At 39.7% G+C, this 25,273-nt stretch overlaps 1 long non-coding RNA gene across 2 annotated transcripts; it reads right to left on the minus strand.

The window, feature by feature from the left end:
* Positions 1–2,298: 2,298 nt before the first annotated feature.
* On the minus strand, positions 2,299–13,554 carry LOC130146223 (uncharacterized). 2 transcript variants are annotated; one of them, XR_008820825.1, is made up of 4 exons: positions 13,214–13,554; positions 12,454–12,497; positions 9,101–9,242; positions 2,299–2,361 (listed from the first exon to the last, which is right to left on the minus strand). It is a non-coding gene; the product is annotated as an uncharacterized LOC130146223 (long non-coding RNA). The 2 variants fall into 2 exon arrangements; XR_008820824.1 differs by lacking the exon at positions 2,299–2,361 and adding an exon at positions 8,914–8,964.
* Between the last annotated feature and the right edge of the window lie 11,719 nt (positions 13,555–25,273).

The following is a 25,273-nucleotide window of genomic DNA, read 5'->3' on the forward strand; positions in this document are numbered from 1 at the left end:
CACTATATTTAACTGCATTGCAAAGTCTTCCCACGTAATGTTTCCAAAGTGCCTCTTTTACACTTTTCCGTCTGAAAGGGGGTACCTCTGGGGAACGGCAAAGATTGCACTTATGAGGAGGACATGGTGAGTCAGATCAGATCAGTCACGAAAGGGCTTCCAACTGTTCAGTACAAACTCCCTGAACATCACTGATACTTGTGAATATTTTAGAATAGCATGCAAAGAATAAGTTAAGCAAATGCTTTTAAAATTTAAAGACCAACAGGAATCTCTAGGATATGGTCGGGGGGGTTTTGTGTGTATCAGTACATTGCAGGCACCAATTACTTTGAAACATCATTTACCACCACAAGTCAGATGGCAGATTTCTAGCAGTACTCTGTTGTGGACATAATTTTTTTCTCTCTTGTTTTTTCCCTGCCCAGCTACATTGCATTGTCATGAGGAAGAGGAACAAAAAATTAAATTGACAAACTTGAGAGGAAACTGTCCCTGTGCGTTGCCCATAGGACTTTTGAAATCATCTGCAACTTGAGGGAGAAATGGAAAACGTCACACCTAAAGAAAAAGTCTCTCCCATGATTTCATGCAAACACTGGTTTTTGATTTTTGGTTTTCCACAAACTTTTGAATACTAAATTTTCACATGTATCTTAAAATTGAGAAAGGTAATCTAAAAAGGAAGGATAGTATGTACAGATATTTCACTGTGACTCAGGAAGAGTGGATTCACTGTTCTTTCCTGAAATACACATCTTACCCACACAAAGTCATCCACCATGAGATTTTTGAGGTGCTTAAACAAAGCAGGAGACTAAAGGTCTGCCTAGCTGATACGCCAGTGATCCTAAATTTGGTAGATACTTCTCATGTTACTTATCCTAAGGCAAAGACCGGCATTACATTCAGCGTTACTACCTGAGTTCACACCATCTTTCTTTCCTACTTACAACATTTTCTGTTTTTCAGATATTTCAGCATTTCAGTTCTTTGCCTGTGAAGGTGTGGGAAGACCAGAGGAGGGCAGGCAGAGTCTGGGATGGAAAAAAGTAGCAGCTAGAAAGAGATGCTTAAAATATGTCACAGAAATCAATAATCCAAACGGAAGAAAAAAAAAAAAAGAAAAAAAGAAAAAAAAAAAAAAAAGAGGGAGATGGCTTTTATAGAGAATCAGGGAATTCACCTTTGCTTTTCACACAGAAAGAACCCTGAAGCTGAATGCTGCCTCTTTCTACGGTTGTATCCAATTAACAAACATGAGGCAAGGTGACAGGCAAGTTCTTCACTTCTCCATTTCGCTTAATCTTTCTCCTTCTTGGATTCTTATTCTGGATGAAATATCTAAAAGTTGCCTCTGTGGATTGATTTCTCATCTCAAGGATACAAAGTTTATGGTTATTTATTACACTGCTGTGGCAGACACTTCAAAGAATGAATCAGTCACAGACAACTCTTCTTTCTCATTTTATATATGATGACAAGTAGTGGACAAAAAGATTGCAGGGGGAAAATGAGGTGGGAAGTATCTTAAGAATACTATGCCCATAAGTATTTCCGGTCTTTGCATAACTCATCAGAAAAAAAGTGAGAAGAAATCCTTCCCTCTTTGCCAGCATACTTTGAACAAAAACCAGGACAACCAGGGAGAATGCCTTTCTCCTGGGGAATAAAGAGATATTTCTCAGGGTGTGTTTCAGAGGCCACATGGTGAGAGGTGAGGTGAGACAATGTCTGTTCATCAGCCTATGGACTTAGATCTTGCTTAACAGAGATTTGAGAAAAGCAGTCACAGATCTCGTGTGCTCTGGAGAAAGAAAGATGGGACATTGACTGCAGGAAACTTGGGAGTTGAATCACCAAGAATATCTCAAAAGGTAGTGCCACACTCTGCTTTCTGTGTAAAGGTGTCGTAATCCTTTAAACTGCACCGAACCTCAGAGGTCCCAGCAAGGGATCACACCTTTCGTGTGGTAGAAGCTCCCCTACTATTCAACATTGGGAGAAAATCTGAAAGTGATGATGGAAAAAAAGTGTGACTTCTGGGATATCGTGGCTGGTATCAACAAGGGAGCAGATATTTAGTCTTTTTATATATGATGTCCAAAACAAGAATAAGCTACAGGGGGACCTTGAAAAGAAGACAAGCAGTATCATTTCTTGTTTAGTGAAAGAAAAATATTCTTATGATTCTTTATTTTTGACAGGAATTAATGTGAAGAATTAGTTTCCAGAGCCTGGAAACAAGTAAAAAGAAAGGTGATAGACTAGAATGAGTAGGAATACTCATATACTTACTATGTTTTGGTTGGTCCACATGAATGTTAAGTCAACAAAAGAACAAACTCATCCTTATAAGACCTGTCCATCATAAAAAAAAAAAAAAAATCATTTTACTCACAAAGGCACATTTCTTCTTTACATCACTTCTGTCTGGCTGAAGCCTCAAAGTCTACAAGCAAGTTAAGACAATTTTGTAAAGCTATACTACTTTTAGTAGGTGAGTCAGGAACATCTTGTGGTAAAAAGAACAGAATGTTGAAGGGAGGACTCGGAGAAGGAGTGTTCACCTAGTATCCTGCATAGCCAGAGACCAAGTGTATTATTATCACATCTCCTCAGTATTTGATCTTAAGCTGGGATGAGATATATCTGAGCTGCTAACAGTTGATAGGAGCACTGAGAAGATAACAAACATTCATGTTGATGTAAGCTTCATCCCTGCAGGAAGAAGGAAAATTATTACAGCCACTCCGTAAATCCCCTCTCCGTTAGATGCAGCCATCTGAAACTTGGGTGCCTGATATTCATAAACGATCTAGACCCTTCTCTGTAATTAACAGGGAAAACCAGGCAGCTCCACAGGGAGGCTAACCATTCTGCAATACAAACTAATCTTCTGTGGAGATGAGTCACCCTCTCCACCGATGGGGAACTAGGTTGGCCTATATGCATTGCTTTTGACCCAGCTAATGCGGGTGAAGGAAATTCCATCAATTGTGTTTCTTAATTAACAGGATGTACAACATTTGCATGTTATTAGCCATCTTCTTCCAGATGAAGCTGGAAAACTCTGCCAGTATACTGCCCAGTTTCTAGACCACCTAGCAGGCACAAAAGATCAAACATTTTCTTTAAATTTGGATCTCATACCTTCCCATTAGGCCACCTGAATTACATTCTTTTAAAAGAAACTATAAGCACTCAGATAGAAGCAGTTGAGTTTATTCCTGCAGAAATGAGAGATTAGCAGCATCAGACTAATAACTATGCACAAAACCAATCGTCTGAAAGATGCCATGGCAGAAAACTGTGACAGGAGTTGGATTATACAGTCATAAAAACTCAAGAGATTTGTCAAGGGAATGTATAAAGCCAGGGTTGTTCCTATCTCTGTTCAATTTAATTTCTTAAGTATGCCTGTTTTTCTTGCTAACATATGATTCTGTCTCATTAAAAAAATATGGAAAAAAGCATTTTATTTTCTCTCTCTCTCCATATGCATATTAATATACCAACACTCTAATACGAGTCTCATTTTCTGTAGCTAGCTGTTGAATTTTCACATGTATTGTTAATGTAGGTGGCAACACCGCCTACATTTGAAGTTTCCCAACACTCCTAATAAATCTTGATTTTCATTGGCTTAAAATTCTGTCAAACTGTAACCGCTCAGGCTAAACATTTCCAGACTTGGTATCTGCCTTAGGCTGAATTTTTAAAGATACTAGCATTCAAAATACCTCATACATGTCTCAAAGACATTGAGGTAAAACTCACTGCTTGCCATCTCAGAAAAATAATAATAATAATGCCTTACAATAGTTTGTTGGAATAACACTAAGTATACTAGATTTTGTGGTAGAGACTAAAAATTTAAGAGATGGAAGGTGAAATCCGTACTAAGGATGTATTGCATGCCTTTTCTGTCTCTTAGTTGTAGCCTTTCAAAAAGCCCCTGAGTTTGTCCGTGTTCAGACAAGAGCTGAGGCAGTTGGCAGCTGTGTGCTTAAAAATTCCTTCCATACTAGTTGTGTTTTCCTGCCTGCTGCCAGCTCTCAAGACCAGGAAGTCTCTTTCTTTCTCTCTTTTTGTGTGATTTCAGTGTTTTACCTGCTGATTGCTAAGCCCAGGCTCTGTGAAGGAGGATACAGTCCAGTTTAAACTGGACAAAGTTCAGCTCAGCAAGAGTTTAGAACTTAAATGTGGCATTGTATACCAGGACAGGTACCACTTAGAGAAAATGAGACAGATGTATCTGAAGCTCCACATCTCCTAAACCTCACATTCACCAACAAGCATTTTGTACACCTCCACTGGGAAAATGTACGTTTCAGTGTCTGTTAGTGCTGCTCAGCAAAAAGGATGAGAACCTTACCCAGCAGTTACAAATATATCTCAAGAGGCAAGAGGTCTGTGCAATGGATCTAAAGGCTGTCATGCCTCTAAGGGTACCTGTGCATGTCACTCACTTGCTACCTGATGGATTTTGTGTTTTGCTTTGGATTTTTTCTCCTTTTTTCCGTATTACAGACCTAGCAAATTACTCTCTCCTTCATGCACAGTCACCCTTTTGATAGAACCCTGATGTTGCAAAGACAAACACTCAAAACTTAGAAAACACCAAGTGAGAAATGCAATGCAGTCAAGTGCATATCATAAAACAAGGCTTTTAAGGTCCACTTTTAACTACCTTGCTTCAAAATAAACATGTAATCCTTCCCACTGCAAGTCATGTGCACATATGCAGTGGACAAAGTTAGACTCTTAAATAGGTCTCTCTGAAGTTTATTTTGAATGGTTTCAGGCTCTTTTCTTCTTTGTCCATGTCCTGCTCAACACAAAATTTTGGCAAAATGGATTTCATCAAACCATGATTTTTATGGTAGGCATAAAAATCCTACCTTGCAAAGTGAGTCCAAACTGTAGACAGATTTACAATGGAGGATAAGCATATTTTGACATTGTTTGGCTAGAAGCATCCAACAAGATGTCACAGAGCACTTGGCAGGGGAGAGTTTTGTTGCTGTATGGTACCAGTTTCCCCTAGCGTTGACACCGCTGATCTTTATCTATCTTTATGATCCTTTACCCCATAACTCAGCCAAGAAGTTCCACGCCAGTTATCATTATTTATTTCTAAATTGTTGCCTTTGGAGATTACCTTGGATTTTGGTAGCTTTTAGTTTTTATCTGTTTAGCCAGGAGAGGTTTTTCCTCTTATATCAAACCTTAATATGAAGAAAGCTAAGACTTACTTTCTTCTATGGGTTGAGTCAGCCAGGATTGTGCAATGATACCTGTTTTCCACAAAACAGGCTGCTCATAGTTTTAGCAGGAGCTAGACAAAACATAGCAAATAACTTTTCAGTGCAGTTAGGTACAAGTCTTTTAATACTCAAAATAAATTAAAATAAAGTAAAGTAACAGATAATACAAAATACATTGGAATACAGAAATTTTTACCTGGAATTTTAAGAGAAGGTAGGTGGGTACATGATCTACAACCTGATGTTAGTCTTCAGTTGTTTTATGAATCTAAAGGATTTTAATTCTCAGTGTTCTTAATTTCACAGTAATTCACTATGTGATATCAAATCAATTAGGAAACCTAGCCCAAATTAATCCAATCTCATTTATGAGATTGGTAGATAGATATCTCTATATAGATATATATCTCTATAAGATATCTCTATATTTTTGCTTATATTTTGCTTATACAATGTATCTTGATCAAAACTCTTCATAGCTGCAGACATATTGTTCTAAAATTCCATATTCTAAGACATTTATTTCTATTATTGCCTATGCAAAATACTATGTACCCTTTCTGACACTAATGATCTGGTCTATAATTGTATCATAAATTTTTAATCTCCAAATTTTTTTTCCAAACAATTGATCTCAATGGGATAATCATTCTGACAGTGTCTCTAATCTCAACTCAGGGGAGAAAAAAATTAACCTTCATTTTCTTCCTTATGCCTGACATATTTTACCATATAATCAGATTGTTTTTCTTTAAATTAATGTTGGCTCCATGCCGTTTTTCTCTATTTGCAGGTATTAATGAATAAATTTAAACTCTGAATCACAGGTTTTTAAATTGGCTGAAGGAATAAATGTATAGCTACATTCATAAATATGTATCAAAGCAGTCAAAGGCTTAGCTATATATTCTACCTTGATGTGTATGCAAACTTTCCATTACTGTTAATGGGAGATAATGTGGGCTGTTTTGAGGGCAGAATATATTCCAGGCAGTATCCTGTAACATGTTTTTTTGCTACTAGTCCCATTTTTCCTTCGTCATATGCTGTTTGCTACAGTAACATAGCATTTGAATTTGAATTTTAGGAACTTTACTGAAAGCGTCAACGGTTTATCACAACAGAAATATTTTGCAAGATTTACAATGGGTACGTCTGTACTAGGAAATCAAACATGGCAAGGGCACAGACCAAAGCATATTTGGCCAGATATAGACGTCTAAATTGCAGACAGTCACATTTAAGCAGAGGAAGCTCTCCTGAATTTCTGTTCTTTGATTAGGACTACATACAATGTGACAAAAAAAAGTCATTATTACTAATAATGTTGGAGGTGGTAGCAAGGGAACACTGGTACCATGATGGTGGTGCAGAAAGATGTCCTTGCGGCAGAAAAAAAATTACTTAACCCTGTACACAGGCTGCAGGCCAAACAACTAAAGGCCAAAAATAGATCTGTTGAAAATGTTTTCTCAAGATATTATAGTTCCACAGCTTATTATGAAAGGCTAAATAAAAGTTCCATGATGCCAGTGAGCTGTTCACAGTTTTTATCACCACTCATTTCATAAAAGCCTTTAAAAATACCTAGCTTTCCCATGTGCATCCCAAATGACACATCTTCTCTGGGCTTTTACTACAACTAGTGTCAGGAAGTCACTGAAGAGTTTGTGGGTTCAGAACCTTTATCTAAGAACCAGAGCCAAGGCAATTCCTTTATTTTGTGAGTATCTAATGCTTTTCTTACTTTTAATGTAACTTGGTTGTGTCTCAAGTTCTCTTGAGAGAAAAAGGGGGAGAATGAGAGAATTGGGTAAGACAGAGAAAGATGTTCCCCTCACAGTGAAAAAGTTGGCGCAGAACATCCTACAGCCCAATTTCAAGAAGTCAATTGTGTTCCCACTTCTGCTGGGATATGTGCATAACATGGTGACAACTTAAGTTCTAAGTAGCTATGCTTAGCCAACAAAAACGGCATTATTCTCCCCCTCCCCCATGAAATGGGTTAGAGGGAAATTATTTAGAACATCCAATTAAAAAAAAAAAAAAAAGTGAGCCAGTAAGATCTTCTCTAATAATAGACAAGCATGTCGCTGGTGGGTACACTCACAGTTCCCTTAGTGTGTGCCCCAATCATTAAATTGTCATCAGTAAGAGGCAATACTTGGAGAGGGTGGATCTAGGTTCCAGGTGGCTGCCGTCTGCAGACTAGTTGCAACTGTAAAGTTTTGGGTAACCTAAATACATAGTCTATCCCTTAACTTCTAGTCAGCTTTAGATGACAAAACCAGGTCTATTTCATCATTTTTAAAGATGAACAATTTTCCTATCAATTGATGTTTAATAATCTCAAGATCAGTTGGAAAAGGAAAAAAATGCAAATTAAATTAAACACAGTTAGCATCCTTTAAAACCAGAAAAAATACCTGCTATTGAAATCCTGAGGCACTCACTCTGCATACAGCTAAAAGCAAAATGCTAACGCATAAACTGTAAGTCATTTTGGTTCTAACGAGGCTTCAGGCTATGGTTAAAATCATGCTCTTATGAGGTAGTACTAGTTTTATTTGTTAACAGCACATTAGAAGTATTTCTGGCCCTATTTAGGAATGATCTCTGCAGCTTTATTAGATGCTATAAAGAACTAAAAGTGAAGAGAAATCAGAGGTAATGATAGAAGTATTGCAGTATTGTCTTAAAAGCTGTAACAAACAGCAATGTGTACAGTCATCAGTAGAAGAGGTGCTAGTACAACAACAGAACAATATAATTTAATTGGAAAAAGCTGCCAAGGGAAGGTGGTATTCTGATATAAAACTGCTAGATATGGAGGAACAAATGAGAGTTTTAAACCAGAAGAAAAAATTCCCATATCACTCTTTGTTTGCCTTGGAACTCCACCTTGCTTTGGCCATTTTGTTGTGCTCCTTGGGAATTAAATGTGGTTTTGCTTATAGGAGATAGACCTTTTGAGTTTTTGTAGCCTTATGTTTCCTCATGAAAGATGGAGCTACTAACTGTGGCATCACTCTCCAAGGCAACATATGCAAACAAGTTACAGTAGTCTGTTGCCTACAGTACTGTCATATTTCATTTGGAAGATTATATGAGGAGATTTCACACAGAAGAAACAGTCCTTGCATTCCCTTATTTATGAATTGCATGCCAGAGTGCTCCCATTAGACATCAAATGAAAAATGTATCCAAGCGATGAGTATTTGTACTCAATAGCTCAACATTGTTCATCTAGAAGCACTCCAAAGTCTTAGTGTGCTCTCTTGGATGAATGGGCAGTTCACGGTGTGGACTTGGACCGCATCACTTGGCTCTGGCAGGAATCAACATGTTGAAAGAATGCTGGTTTTTTATACATGTAAATAACATATTTTTGTATTGCTGTGTGTACTTTCCAAAGCTAAGGAAATAAATAGCTTGGGTAGCTTAGGTAGAGGATGTGATGCCTTTTATTGGACCGTAGTGTACAATGTCTGGGCCCAAATATTGTTTTCATGAATATAAAATATTTCCAAATCATCAAGTCCGCATTGACCAACCCTCAATTTTGCAATGAAATGTTCCAAAATAAAAATCAATTTTGTCTTAAAAGTGAGAAATATTTTGATTTAATTTTTTTTCAGCTGGAAGTGATGAATTCAGGAACAATTTGCAAATTTTGTGGCTGATCAGGATTCCTCTGTATATAAATAAATGACAGAAAAAAAATCACTCTGGTACATGAATAACTTTCAAACATGAACAAGAGCAAATTAACCAGCTTTAAAAACAAACTTTAAAAATGCTATGCAATTTTTACTGTAATCATATCTCACCTTCATTTCATGATGCAGAAGGGATTCAGACGTAATGTTACAGAGTAACTAAAATCCAGTCATCCAGTCCATTCTGTTTCAACTGGAGAAAGGAGCTTCTTATCATCAGAGTGTTGAAACACAGGTTTTTGGTTTCATTGACCTATAGCAAAGATGATGGTTCTGCTGTTACTTGATTTCTGTGAAGTGTAACTGACTGCAAAAATCTAATCATTACATCATAATGGTTAACAGCAAGTGCTCTCTTACTGTGGCCACCATGTATAAAAACAACTGCAGAATACTGCACTGCCAAAATTGATAAAATACATACTGCACAGTTAACTCTGCTTAGGGCAAAACTGACTAGAAAAATATGGGTCTTTTCCTCTGCTCATGAGGTGATCAGAATCAGCTGTGAAAGCTGCCTGCCTCCGGGTATCACTGGTCTACCCTGGCTGTTCATACTTACAACCCATATTACTCTATGTAGTACTTTATGTGGTATGTATCCAGGGTACGTACCAAAGAAAGTGCTTATCACTGGAGAAGCTGGTTTAGGGCTTTTTGCAGACCTGCTTTGATACCTAGTATCCAGAAGATTAATTGCATCATCTTCTAAGTACTAACTACTACGTTGACTATCTCTGCCCAAAGTCATCCCAAAACAGAAAATGTGAAAAGATGTCAGTCAAAACCCTACTGAAATCAAACACTATCTTTTGTGCACAGCTCTTTCCTCCTTGTGCCCTTCTAAGGAAGAGCTTGGCACTACATACACCAGGGGAAAAGGATACTAGGCTAGGTATATATAAAAGAAACAATATGTTTAAGCTTTGAACACTGCTAAATGAGAGGATTTCTACCAGTAAAGACCTGTAGCATAAACTATATGACACAGGTTCTTTAGTGAAAAAGTAAAGAGCATGTTAAGATTTTAAATTGAAAAGGCAACTGTGATTCATTGTAAATTTCTTAATATGTGTGCTCTGAAGGAAGAGATAAAATGAAAATGGAAAATTAATTGAAAGCCACTATGTTTTCTTCAGCAGAGCCCTGACAACTGTTTATTTCATACAAGCTAGTATGCTGTTTTCTTTCTAGGAGGTCCTGAGCAATCTTATTTAAAGTAAGACAATAACTTCAGTGGGAAAGATTGAAGATTTCTTCTCCTTCGGGCACACAGATGCCTTCCTGAAGGTAACATTAATAAGAAAGAATGAAAAGTGAGAATACTGGTGTTTTTGACTTAAATTCAGGCCAGGTCCCCAGACTGTTTAACACCTGAAACAATATTGTCTGGGTGGACTTAGTACATTCAGTGACAGTAAGAACAATTTTCTTTTCCCCTTAAAGCTTTAAATTCTTTGTATTTTTGTATTCCTTCCTTTTCTCGGTTTTGGGTTGTTTTGTTGTTTGTTTTTTGGTTTTTTTTTGACATTCATACTAATATAATTACTTCAACAGCTGACATGCTCGAGTGGTACAGATTTGAGTAGGTACTGTGTATAATTAGAAGAGGAATAAGTCTGACCTTGCTGACATAAAGAAAAAGCCCAGAGAGCTATGGGTGGATAAATATAAGAAACTAGATATTCAGGCTGAATATAATTCTTTAGTGGAGTAGTACAAAAGTAGTTAAAAATGGAGGTAAGTGTCGCTGAATGACATGACACAGGTCAAGATAAGCCAAATAACACTCAGCCCTGAAAAAAACAGACATCAAAATGCCAAGTCAAATTATTCAGTGGAATCACTTCTGTATCATGGCTGGCTGTGACAACTGAACCATTAAAAATGTAAATAAAAAGAGGACTTGATTCTTGGAAGGTTTTAAGGGCTAAAAACACCTGTTCACCAAGCTTACAAGAGATAAATTACACTAATAGGCACGTTTAAAAATAATTTATAAAGAATTAATCAGTGAAGCAAGGTGGTTTTGTCCTAGAGATCAACACTTCTACTGATTCGAGGAATTTTCATGCAAAGCCAGTCTTCTCAATGACTCTTTGCCATGCTTCATTTGTTCCATTGCAGACTGTGAGGTCCTGGTTTGTGCTCTCCAAAATAAGCATGCAGAAGTGCAAACATGTTATTGCGCACACGAAATGGGCAGTTACAAATGCAATCACTTGTTGGCACAAAATTGGTCACATTGAACACAAACCATATCACTGTCCCTTTGTAATTACTTTGAAGCACTCACAAGAACAGATCTGGTGTGCAGAAATGAATTTTTAAAAACTGCTTTGGACGTCTTTGTCCCATAAATGAATAAAAATCTACTGTTCAGGTACATGATGCTTGTTCCCAATCAGGCCTGAGTGGTTGCATAAGAAAGTTTTGGTTGTAATAAGGTATTCATACAGTTGCTTAATAAATGTCCTCTGCTAGACCAGGAGAAATTGTATGGTGTTTGTGTGACAAGGTTTTGGCAGCAGGGGGGCTGCAGGGGTGGCTTCTGTGAGAAACTGCTAGAAGCTTCCCCTGGGTCCAAAAGAGGCAATGCCAGCCGGCTCCAAGATGGACCCACTGCTTGGCCAAGGCCGAGCCCATCAGCGATGGTGGTAGGTCCTCTGGGATAACATAGTTAAGAAGGGAGGGTGAGAAACTGCAGCAGAACAGCAGCAGAGAGAGGAGTGAGACTGTGTGGGAGCTGCAGCCCCGCAGCCCCCCAGGCCAGTGCAGGAGGCTGGAGCTGCTCCAGGTCCAGAGCAGAGATTCACCCCCGGCCCACGGTGCACCCCCTGAGGGGCAGGCCGTGCCCCCAGCCCATGCACCCCCGGCGGGGCAGGCCGTGCCCCCAGCCCATGCACCCCCGGCGGGGCAGGCCGTGCCCCCAGCCCATGCAGCCCCCGGCGGGGCAGGCCGTGCCCCCAGCCCATGCACCCCCAGCGGGGCAGGCCGTGCCCCCAGCCCATGGAGCCCTCGGCGGGGCAGGCCGTGCCCCCAGCCCATGCACCCCCGGCGGGGCAGGCCGTGCCCCCAGCCCTTGGAGCCCCCGGCGGGGCAGGCCGTGCCCCCAGCCCATGCACCCCCGGCGGGGCAGGCCGTGCCCCCAGCCCATGCAGCCCCCAGTAGGCAGGGGCAAAGTGTGAGGAGCCTCCCCCTGAGAGGCAGGAGCTGCAGGGACAGCGTGTGAGGGACTGACCCCAGCCCCATTCCTGTCCCCTGCACTGCTGGGGGGGAGGAGGGAGGGAAACTGGGAGTGAAGTTGAGCCTGGGGAGAAGGAAGGGGTGGGGGGAAGGTGGTTTAAGATTTGGGTTTTATTTTTCATTATCCTACACTGATTAGATTGGTAGCATCAATTTCTGCAAGTCAAGTCTGTTTTGCTCATGACAGCAACGTGTTAGTGATCTCTCCCTGCCCTTACCTCAATCCACAGGCCTTTTGTTATAATTTCTCTCCCCTGCCCAGCTGAGGATGGAAGAGTGATGGAGCAGTTTTGGTGGGCACCGGGCATCCAGCCAGGGTCAACCCAGCACAGCAATACATCAAAAAAGTGTGGAAGAGTAAAGATATTAATGAATTTGACTTAGAAACAAATTATTTAGTAAATAACTTGAAATAAACATGCAAATTCAGACAGGGTGAAATCTTGTTCCCCCACACAGAGGCTAGATTATAATACACAACACAATACGAAACAGTTCGGTTTTCCAGAAATTCATATGAACATTTTCTTGATTTGAAGGTGCAGCAGTTCACACTCCTTGAAATCCACTTGAAGAACTTTGATTTAACAGAATTTTTCAATTGAAACTCAGTCAGAACTGACAAAGTTCATCTGTGATCTCTCTTCAGGCTGCTGTTATGAAATGACCAACTACACACAAATAAGTATGGAAAACTGAATAAATATTTCTGGGAACTGTACGTCAGTGTCTCAATTCTCTGTTACTCAAAGTACTAACAGGATCTTAACATCTATTGCAAATTATTATCACTGTTACAATGACAAGTGCATTCTAACCTAAAAAGAAAAATGAAAGTAAATACACATCAAATAGGAAACTATTTATAAAGGCAGGAAGGAAGCAGACAATTTTAGAGATTCAATCAACATAATAGACAGAATGTTTTACTGGAAAAGAGAGGCAGAAATGAAGAGCAGTCTATCAGGGCTTCCTTACATTGCAATTTTTACTTGGACAGGATCATGAGCTGCATATTTAGGTTGCCATATGCAGCAAGCTATGTTCAGAGCTTCCCCCTAAAAGATGTTGATACACACACTGTCATCCATGACCTAGGAGTGCAGTGGTCTGAAAAATAGAGCAATAAATCAGACATGAGGAAGCAAATAATCTCATCCTGACTTTTCTGTATGACTCAACTGACAACACAAGTCTCATAGTAATTCTGAAGGTTGTAGGGCCTCATAGAAAATCTTGATAGAAAAACCTTTGTTGCTGGGCATGTTTATTTGCAGACATTACAATCATATGCTCCTGCAGAGAGGTAAATAATGTCAAGAAAGCCCATAGCCTTCTGTTTCTGATGCCACAAGATCATGCACAAAATTGTCTACGACGTGCAAAAAGAGTTTATGTAAAAATGAGCACGTTGGTAATGTCATAAAGCTCTGTATGCAATTAAATCTTACGAGCCACTCAAACACCATTTTTACCACAGCCACAGGAACATGTGGATTTGAGAAAAACCAGGAGTACGACACCATGTGCTTCCATATAGGGGCCCTTCCTTGCTGTCATCTTTTCCTTCTGGCTCAGGCAATTAGGAACAGCTTCAGTCTGACCCTGCTGTGTTTGTCTTGAGGGAGCTGAAGCTTTCACCTGAATTTGCTCTGATTCTTCTGCCTCATACATGGAGAAAGACCATAATTAAAGCTCAACACCTTCTCTTCATTGGTCTTTTAAACTGCCACAGGTTTTTGTGCTGGATTTTTGTAGGAGGCATGGGTTTTTTTCCTAATAATCCCTTTAAGCCACAACCCCAGGAGCCTATTCATTGCCAGCACCATGCAGGACAATGGAAGAAAGAGGCCTCATTTTTAACCAAGTGCTGGCCCATGTAACCAAACGGGGAGGGAAGTCAACTATGTGACCCCATGCAGGCTCCTATTGTTGGCTCCAACCCTTTGCAAGTTGTCCTGATCCTTTTTCAGTACAGCAAACTAGCTAATAGTATAGGTGAAACTTAATCCAGTTATGTTCATGGTCTCAAATACCTCAGGTCCCAGCTGTGTGTCCTGGTCCTCTGACTATCCCTGCCTGTTTCATAAATGTCATAACTGTTACTTATTCTTCAATTATTTTTTTCCATAAAGCAACGAGTTCCCTCCAGAACAAAGCCTGGGTGTGCCTGTGGGTCTCGACAGTTCACAGGAGGGGTTCTGCTGGATGGCACCGAACGAAGGAGTTTGGCTCCTTCTTCCCTGTGCTGTCCTCCAGATTGTCCCAGAAAGCTTTGCATGTTCATTCCTGCTCTTATGCAGCACCCCAGGGCATGCAATGCATACCCTCAGTAGCATGCTGTAAAACCAGCATTCTAGTGGGCTCCAGAAGCCAGTTAAAATGTTCCTCACAATTGGAATGGAAAAAACATCACAAAAGATAGTAAGTAAGAATATAACAGCAAAAGAAAAGCCCTACTGGCCATAATAACCTAGCTCAGCATTTTGTCTCTTGCAGGGGCTGCTAGGAGATGCCATACAAGAAGCATACCTGGACCCTGTGGCCCATTCACCTCATGCTTCCTCAGCTTCTGCAGCCACCTTATTAGGGATATTAGGGATATATTCTTGCTGTATTGTGTCTGTTAATTGACCAGATGTCCATGAACTTCCCTAACCTCCTTCTAAAGTTGCCACTGCTATCTATCCTCATCTCTCTCTGTCCAGAAGGTCATCATGCTTGATGTAAGAAAGTACTTTATCTGGTTTATATCAATCATATAATTATTTAATGAATTATTCTGTAGTTCTACTATCGTGGAGGGTGGCAAAAAAAGATTCTACATTTACGTTATCCAACCCTTCATGATTCCATAAAACTCCATTGTACACTTTCCACAGCTTTCTCCCTTCAAAATGAAGCTCCCCAGACCCTCCAGTCTCACTTTGCAAGGCAGCTGCTCCATCCATTGGTTATTTCAGTTGCCAGCACAAACTGTCTATAACACTTAACCTGCTGATCAGGACTCAGTGATGGAGCAGATGCACTATGCAGTGTTGTATTTAACTATGAAATCTACAGCTTCCCACTATCTCACAAAAAGTTTGTTTTGGCACTAATGCAACCTAGACGATGAAGCATGGGACCTGAGCAGGGGTGGTCAGTGTCAGCAAACATGATGAGAAAATCTGTATAGTTAGCATGAATATGCAGAAATACTAAGCAATCACCTGGGTTGAAATGTGCTTGAATACCTCTAAATTCCTTGAGAGTCAACCAAAAGCAGCTCATCCAACTCTGATAGCACCTTATTTTAATTGCTGTGAAACTGTGTTGAGTTTGCTGGCTTTATGTTCAAATGCATGCCGGTGTAAATGAGAGAGAAATCTGGCCCAGTGCTTTTTGTTTTCTGTGGCTTGACAAAATTACTAGAAAGCTACTGGAAATGGAAGCCTGAGGAATGCTACCCAATTTGGATCCTTCCCTTTGTCGGGTTCTGCAAGAGACAGAGAAAAACCTGAGATTTACAGGAGAGATTAAAAAAGCTGTAGACCTTAAGAAAACACTTATTTTCCCCTGTACTTTTCTCCTGCATCACCTACCAACAGAAAGGATTGGATAGAAACACTACTGTGGTGGAGGTCTGCAGGACCGCTTCCTGGAAAACACCAAGTAAACTACTAAGATATAAGTGACAGAAGCATGCCAACATTGCATACAGGTAAAATCATCTGACCTTAGGGGTTGAGACCTGTTTGAAAGCATAGACATTTCCAGGGTGATAGGCATACCCAAGGACTGTGATGAGCTAGGATGGGCCTAAGCAGAAGAAATAGATTTAACAGAGTTAGGCATGGCTGTGAGAGAAAAAGGAATCTTTGGTTTTCAGACTGCTGGAAGCCTTTGGGTGGGATTGGATCTAATCACCCTCTACATCTGACTTCACCACTTCTTCCTAACACTATTTTGTTCTTTAATCTAGAGTAATAATTAGAAAAATACATATACACATAGCTATGTTTTAAAATGTAGTTAAATACATAAATGACACCTGTATGCATTTTTAAGACTATAAAAAAAGGTAAAAAGTAAACCTTACTCTTTCTTCAACTCCTGGAGAGAAGATCCAGGACTTCTGTTTCAAGTGCTACTCAACCACAACAGAGATTTGCCTTCAGAGGAGTCTTTCTGACTTTGTAAATTCTCAGTTTGACCCATCATAACAACCCTTATCATCACCACCACCAGAACAAAAAGTTATGTCATTATCTGTAACCATAGCAGCAGCAGCAGGAGTAAAGCAACTGAATTTTCTGGATTAAATATATCCATCATCAGTTAGCACTAAGTGTTAAAACGTTGCCATAAAGAAAAACTTGGGAAAGGAGGACAGATTTAGATTTTCACAGCTGCCATGGCTTAGTAAGAGGTATCTCTTTGCCTTCCAGAAACACAATAGTGCAGATAGATAGAAAACAACATATAAATTGGGTTCTTTTTGCTACCTCAGTCACCTTCGCAGTAGGTAAAAATAAAGTTGCTAGCTATTTCACCGCTAAAAAGCACCAGGAGTGCTGAGTTTTTTAAGTTTATGTGGTTTCATTTCAGAACTAGATTTTACATTATTTTTCCATCTTCCTGCTATTTCACTGTCTCTAAAACATAGTTCTACCAAAGATTAAAAAAATTGTTTTGTTATCACAGTGAAGCACTCTTAGTAATGGGTTGGAAGAATAAATACATTCAACTGAAACATTGCTAAAAATAGGAAATCAAATAGTAATGGTCAGCTGGTCACCAGCTCAGGTGTTTGGGTTTGTTTATTATTTATTTTCCAGGCAGTGTTTTAACCAGCAAGTTAAAGACAAACTAACATGCATATACATTCAACATCTTTCCACTGAGGGCCTAAAACTTTCAATAATCTTTTAAATTCGTTTGTCCAGCATTCTTACCAGCAGTCTATCATCTTCCTCCAGGAATGATTTATAGAAGGCTTCTCTAATTAGGCAAAAAGGATATTATCAAATCACTTTGGAAAAATGTTGTAGATAAAAGAGGTAACAGAAGATTAACCATTTCAATTAACCATTAACCAAGATCATCATTTATTAGTCACATATGGCTCTTGCATCACACTGACAAGGCCTTCCTAGAGACACAGAAAATATCCGTCTTCAGTCATGCTACACCTGCATCAGCAGATCTACTTGAGTAGTCTTTTCTTTTTTAATCTCACACCTTTAAACAGATTAATTTCTTCCCACAAATATAGACATGCAGCTCTTGTTGGATGCATTTTTGTATTTTATCATTATGATTTCTCAGAGCCTTTTTGAGTGTCCACATAATGCCTGCTGTAAGAGCCACTGTTGGACAGTCCATACAGACATCGTGTTTCTGACAGAGAAGAGGGCTGGGGGGGAATGTCTGAACTGGGAAAGCATATAGCAAGAATGTTCCCACAGTGGGTGCTTAATAATAACAACCATAGGCATGTTCTCATTTGGCCTCAAGATCTTCTCTCTAGATCTGGCCTGGTGTGGATGATGTACTCAAGTCAGAGGCATAATGTTGTCCCTGAGTTACATACTATTAAATATATATGTAATTAGTACAGCTAAGAGCATTCACAGCATAAAGCATGTAACTCATTCATTTTGGAAATTTTTCTGACATTGTCATATTGTATGTCCACCACCAACTTCACAGTGGAACAGAAACATCTCTTCCCAAAATGTCATTTAGTGGTTCTCAAAAGGAGGGGATTTTGACTTCCACCAGCCTGGTTTGCATTTACATCCTGTGTGGCCATATTTCAAATTGAAAACATATGACACAGCTCTTCCATGGCTGAGAATACTTCATCTTCTGTCTACGTTATGTCCCATTCCTCCAAGATCACAGCTAATCTGCCAACCTTTCCCCTAACAGAGGCAGTGTTTTATCTACACACTTCTTCCTGTTCCAACTAGTATTGTTACTTATTTACCTTATTACAAACGTCAGTCCCGGGGTTAAAGTTATCTCATAGGCATTCACAAATGAGTAGGGCTTCATGTAACTAAAACCTGAAGTCAGTCTCAAGAAACGAAGATCTGAATCTGGATAAAGTGCTAACAATCCCCCAAAGTAACTAGGTAAAACCCATGAAGGCAAAAGAATGCAAAAAGTGGTCGGAGAAGGCAGCAATAATATATGACACTAACCAGCAGATAGCTGACAGAGCATGTTCTTCTGGTTCTCTTCTGACCTGGTAGACTACACTAAAAACCTAGCTGTCCTTTTAACAAAAAAACTCATTAGTCTGAGCAGGATGTTCTTTGGCTTCCTATTGCCTCTGCTACTACTGCACTTTGAAAAAGGAGCTGTCCAGCAAGAACATGAAACAGTAACAAAAATAATCAAATCAACGTCAAAAGGAACCAGGGAAAGCTTCAAGTTACAGCACACACTATCAAGAGAAGACAAGTGAACATCAGATTATTGCTTTTCCCAGAGAGGTATATGTATCACGAACCTACCTGTTAAAGATGAACTGAAGCTATCCTCCATCTCCTACTTGGAAAACTCAAATGAGTAATATTTTTTCATGTTGACAGCAGATATACCAAATAATTTTGTCATGTCCAATGTTGTTTGTTGTCTGAGTGATGATGAAAGGAGCTGCAAGGTTAGTGACTCACTATGGTACATCTATTGACACAGAACAATTATGTTACTGATAGGTTTCTAATTGTTTGTTCATTGTCTGAAAAGAAAAGAAAAGAAAAGAAAAGAAAAGAAAAGAAAAGAAAAGAAAAGAAAAGAAAAGAAAAGAAAAGAAAAGAAAAGAAAAGAAAAGAAAAGAAAAGAAAAGAAAAGAAAAGAAAAGAAAAGAAAAGAAAAGAAAAGAAAAGAAAAGAAAAGAAAAGAAAAGAAAAAGAAAAGAAAAGAAAAGAAAAGAAAATCAAGAGTCCCAGTATATGTGTATATTAAGGGTTTGATCAACACCCCATTAAAGTCAAGAGGGAGGAGACACATCTTACTACAGTGTGGAGTTCTATATCTAAACTTCTGGCTCTCCTCATAATCAATAGAGTGAAGGTCAATCAACTCAAAAGGCTTTAAGGTGTAATTCCTCTCATCCTGAAGCAGACAACAGCTTTTGGTCAGCTCAGTCACACTCTAAACTCTATTGACTGTATTGGAGTCGACTATAATAGGATAACTAGCTCAGACACAAACTTATAGTGTGGCTATCAAAAGCTAGATAAGGTAATTTCCAGCAGGGGATTTTATTGTCATCTACAGTGCGCACTGCCAGAAGCTTTGTTCGGGAAAATGATGGCCAAAAAGATGAAGGAATGAGGCAAAGCAAAAGAAATATTGAGATAAGAAGCATATATCTTAATTGTTATCTGCTGCTGAACATATTATTTGGATTGTTTTCTATTTTATCAAGCCTTCTTCGACAAGGCTTCTTCGACTCTATGGCAAAAGACTGCATTCTGAGAGGTAAATCTGATGTCAGGGGAACATTTCTAAGATATGAGATGAAAAACACGGCCATCAAATTCAGGGACAGAGACCAGTCTGCAAGACCCTAAAGGCTTCCAGAGTGTGTTAACCCAGCTAAAACAGTATGGGCAGTACTGAAAAGGCACATTAGTATAACCTCCTGTTGCTGAATATTAATTTTTTTTTAGCATTGACACGACAGTCATTCCCTTCCCTTCATTTGATTAATCACAAAGGACAATATTTTCATGCCTGGAACCAGGCCATATCTTTACTGTATGTTTTTATGATATTTACACGGCAGTTGGAATTAGCGAAGATTGTCATTAGAGCTCCATTCCAGCATTCCATCAGATAAACAACAAATTATCTGGGTTGATTAAGTTCACCTTGACAAAGGGGTCAATGTCTGAGGCATCATCTGCTGACAAATTCATATCCACAGACTTCAAGGGGAATATTTGTTAGTAATTAGCTTCAACTTGCTTCTAGGATAGGAATTTAAGGGCTTTACTTTGGCTTTGTTTTTCGGATCAAACATCTAAATTTCACTGGGTTCTGAAAGAGGCAAGCATGCAGAAGGCACAATGTTACTGCAGTGCTCTCCTTGGAATATGAACTGTGGTTTGGTGACTCTCAACCAGCTGTATGGATTCCTCAAACTGCTCACACAATTGATCTAAAATAATATTCACCAACTCTTACTGGAAAAGAGACGAATAAACAGTCACGGAATTGAAAACATATATTCATCATGTACCTGAAATAGGTTGGATAATTCCCCTCAGCCTTGTTATGTTCATTTAACCAGACAGTAACAGAATTTACTCATAGTTTACCAGATCTTACTACAGCGAAAAAATGAATTATGTGTTCCACTTTCAGTGGAGAGGCAGGAAGAAAATTCACACGCATATGCATACACACACATATACACTCACTCTTACATACTTCCCCCACTCCCCCTCCCTGAAAATACTTTGTTCAGACAAAGAGTGAGCACCTGAGCCATACTGTAAAAACATATTTAGGAATTTCCAAGTTCATTTGAAAGGTCACAGTCTTTTCTGCTTGTCTCTACTAGAGGGACGATTCATCTTGGAGAATGAAAGGAGACCAGGAAACAGTTTTGGGGGTGGATTAAAAAATGTATTGGTTATAAAATTGCCTAAGCCCGTATGCATTCTGAGAGCAAGAAACCTGACTTCCTTTCTGTGCTGATATCTCATCCCACAAGCAGTTTCCTTAGCAAAAGCAGTATATCACAGAACTCCATTGTAAGTGTCTATCAGAACAGGCTGTTGGATAACTTTACAGTTGGAGCTATCACGGTGCTGTATGCTGGCAGGAGGTGCCTCTTGCCACCTTGTAGGAGACACTCAGCACTTTCCCAGACTGGATTGTTAACAGTTTAATTTCTATGTGGGAATCTACCAATCATTTGCAACTAGCAGAAAAGGTGAACGTTACTTATATATTGTTTGTTTAAGCTGTCATTGGGAGCCTAGCTGGATCTTAAGTCATTCTTACACCTGCTTTCATTGCTGTCCTGAAAGAGATTCAAGAAGCTCAAGGAAAATGACCGAAATTAGAAGGTTATTGGATCAGACAGGATTAAAAAGGCCTAGCACCCATTTGACTTCCATTACTGCCTAGTACCTTGACCCACATAGGGTGCCTAGAGCATGGTTTCGAAGCTTTGTAAAAATCTGGCTTCTGTGTCATTCCTGGATTGTTTCCAGCAACAAATATTAGCAGCTCACCATGATCTTTCCTCTTGGCAATGTTCAGCAAAATGACTGTCTGCTGTCAGCTTCACTGACGTAAATCCAAAGCAATGTCATTAAACTCCAAGGGGAAAATTCAGTTCTGTTTCTTCAACTCCACTGACTTCAGGGGGCTTGCATTGGTAAGTCAGGGCATAGACTAGGCACTCCTCACTCTTTTCAGATTTACACTAGGATCACTGAATTCAAATCTGGCCCATAGTCACGTCATCACTTGAAAACCATCCTTGCCAGAGAAATTAGATCAGGTTGTTGGTATTGCTTCAGATAATTGTCCTTTCTTGATAAGTTTTTTCTTCATACCAGTAATGAATGTTTCCTTTTATTGGGTGGACTGCTGAAAGTGTTAAATCAGAAGTCAATATAAAGAACATTCTGGGTAAAATATAGAACGTTGAAAAATATAAAATTCTTAGGGCAAAAACTAAAAGGAGAGAGTTTAACATAGTTGACATCTAAGCAAGTACATAAGCAAGTACCTTGTTCAGCCATGGTTCCTGAATGGAAAACAGTGGCCGTAATGATTCCAATACATATAGAAAACACAGAAAAGAGCGTTAGGCAAGGGAACCTGCAGACAGCGTGTCTGAACTGAAAAGCAGTGTAGGGGTAACAATGTCTAAATGCAGTCCCAAATTTCCCACAGATTTCAGGGCTAGCAAGTAGCAAGTCTTCTGTCCCATCCTTGATGATCACAGATTGTCCAGTACTTAGTTTTTCATTATGTCCTCCAACATGGTAATGACAACATCTGAAGTCTTTTAATGTTCTTTTGTGGGGTTGCATAAGCAAATAATAACTTGCTGGAGTTTGGAGAGGTTAGCAGTTAGTTTTACCAATTTCAGGTAGTCTTTTCCTATCACAGAGAGAAAGTGTCACAAATCAGCTTCTGTATTAAAAGTGGGTGAGTATGTACACCAAGCAACAAGGACGTCCGCGGTGTTATTCCCTTTGCTTTATTGTGAGCAAGCCTCAGGAAGCCACCCACTCTGCTTGTAAAGATTTTTGCGAGCGCCACACAGCACAGCTTATCAGAGGGAAAACCCATCTTTGTGGGAGGGGTTTTGCTACCGCAGTTCATCTGCCTTCATGTTTGATCTGTTACTCTGTTTAATTTCCCTGTCATGGTCTTGCCAGGAATGTACTCACACTGTTCAGAAACGGGTCTCTCCTGCCCTTTTAGAAGCATGTGACTCATTTCCTTTCCACGGTGACTTCTCTTATCAAAAGTGTAAGCAGAAATAAGGCAGTTATCTTGGATCATCAGTGATTTGCATATCTGTGTTAATCATTTAGCCCTGAAAATCTATGCCAAAATCTTCATCAGCTTCAGTGGGATTTGTTGCCATCTCAACATTTCTGAAAATCGGGCCACTTTGGGGAACTGGACTACTGACAGAAGAGCCCAAGTTTGGGTACCATTTCTTAAAGTTCTGGCCTTCTTTAATTTTATCAAGAAAAAAAAGTCAGGAAAAAACAATAACAGTGCATTTTGCCGAAGAACTATCTGTAGCTCTATCACTTGGGTAATGAGAGACATCGTCAACAGACCACTAAGCTGACCTAGTATAATTTCAGCTTAGCTGATTGGCATTTAATAGCTTTGATGATCACTTGCTGAAAGCTTGCCACGTTATCCGTGTGCCATGCTGTCCTGTACACAAAGGTGCACAAGTATTTCTCAGGCTCACCTTCAAAGAGGAAAAAAAAAAAACCAAACCCTACAAATTCTCTGTGAGAGGCTCAGCACAATAAATGTGATCTGTGATGCTCTGGTCCCAAGCAATGGCTACAGGCCCCCATCCCTACTGTCAATAAGGAGACACAAGGAGACTCTGGACAAATCCTTTGTTCTAGAGAGAACAGAATAAGATGATGTGGCAACAGTGCTGCTGTAAATATCCTTATCAAGAAGCCTTCATGAAGCCCTTTCCTATCCAACATTTCTGCTATGCTCATGACCATAATATCTCTGGTTTTCCTTCCAAGCAGAGAGAAACAAAGGAACACAAAAGGTCCTCAGGCTAATTTTTCCTATGCACATGAGACTGGAACAAGTATGATACCATTTGGGCTCGAAGCTGGGCCAAGAAAATGCATTTAGACCCAGGGATCTCCACAGCTCATATTCCCATCATGGGAGGCTTTGATCAGAGTACTCTACATCTGTGTCCACGTTACTCTCCACACGCAAAGGCAGCTCAGCTTACCTCTTGCTGTGCTCCTGGTAGCTGACACATGTGATCTGAGGTTTCCCCAAAGGGACAGAGAGGATGGAGTAAAGCTGCTCAGAACTGTGTTGCCCTGGCTTTGTTCTATTCACAGCTAATGCATGATGCAGCTTTGTGGGGCTCTTCTTATTCTCTCCATCTTTTCCCCTGGGGTCGTATGGTCATGCCAATCATTTAAAGAGAGGATAAAGGCAGATACATAAAGGCACAGTAAGGGAGGGGTAGCGTGCCCTCCAGCTACTTTGCCCAGCCGTGGAAGATTTTCCCTACACAGTTTTGCTCCTCTAGGCATGGTGGAATACACTTTGATTTTCCATCCTTTCTGAACTCATTATCATCTGAAGTCAGTGACATTGGTACAAATTAACACCTGATCTCTGTTTCTAAGGAAGAGAAAACATACCAGGTGGACATTTAGAAAAATCAATTCCCATGATAAAGCCAAGGATATTAAAAAAAGAGAGAGAGAAAGAAACACACAAAGATTACAGAGCGCAGCTCTCCCACAGAAGCAGACAGAGTGGCAGCCAGCCATTGTTCAGAAAGGCAGCATCAGCACCAAGAATCAGATGACTAAGCTCCTGATAATGAATGAAATATTTTTGCTATGCTGAAAAAATTCTGGCACTGCAGGAGGACTTAGGATAAAGGAAGCAATTTGAAGGGCCATTCTGAAGGACACCATCAGATACCTTTCTGCTACAAGAAATTCCAGTACCCTGAAAAGAAGCAATGGTTTTTGGATTCAGCAAGGGTAAAAGGATGCATGCTTAAATTAGTGTGGACTTGATAAGAACAAATGTGAATAGCATTCTCTGCTAAATGCCATCAGTTTTGTTGCGAGAGACATGATGGAGTTCTGGTTGAGGTTCAAATTGGCTCTGAAAAGGCAGTAGAGACTGGGCATCCCTGCTTCTTGCAAGCTAACATATGGCTGCAGCATCTTGAAGTGTTAGTTCCTGCTCGGCTGCTCATTGTCACCCCTGTGCTGCAAGGTGGGGAGCCTATGCAGAGCTGGAAGGGAACATGTGCTTACAACTCAGCTGCTTCATTCGCAGTCTGGTAGCTCAGCACAAACCAACTTCATCCCAGAGCTTAGTGGTAACATCTCAAAGGAAGATTCACCAGCGCTCACATGCTCACTTGTCTTGCTATCACAGCTGCCTTCTAATATCCCATCCAGAGCTAATGTGGTTATCTGCATTGCGCTAAAGTGTCACGGATGTACCCATGTACCCTTTATGGGTACCCAGTCCATCACATTGCTTGCAGCGTGACCTTATGCTAGGCAAAAGAAGACAGCAACCAAATGAAGACTCTTGAGAGAGGGCATTCATAAGTCAATGTTATGTCTGACTGTCAGTGCCATTTGACTATACTGGAATAATGGAAAGACACTGCAGTTCACCCTTACAAAAATGAAGGATAGAAATATAAGTAAATGAAAAAGTTTGGATGCTCATGTATAAGAAGTCATACACACATACATGCATACATATGCATATGTCTATGTTGAAAAATTAAGGTTATATATACTC

The sequence above is a fragment of the Falco biarmicus genome, chromosome 3 (assembly GCF_023638135.1).
Source record: "Falco biarmicus isolate bFalBia1 chromosome 3, bFalBia1.pri, whole genome shotgun sequence".
Lineage (NCBI taxonomy): Eukaryota > Metazoa > Chordata > Aves > Falconiformes > Falconidae > Falco > Falco biarmicus.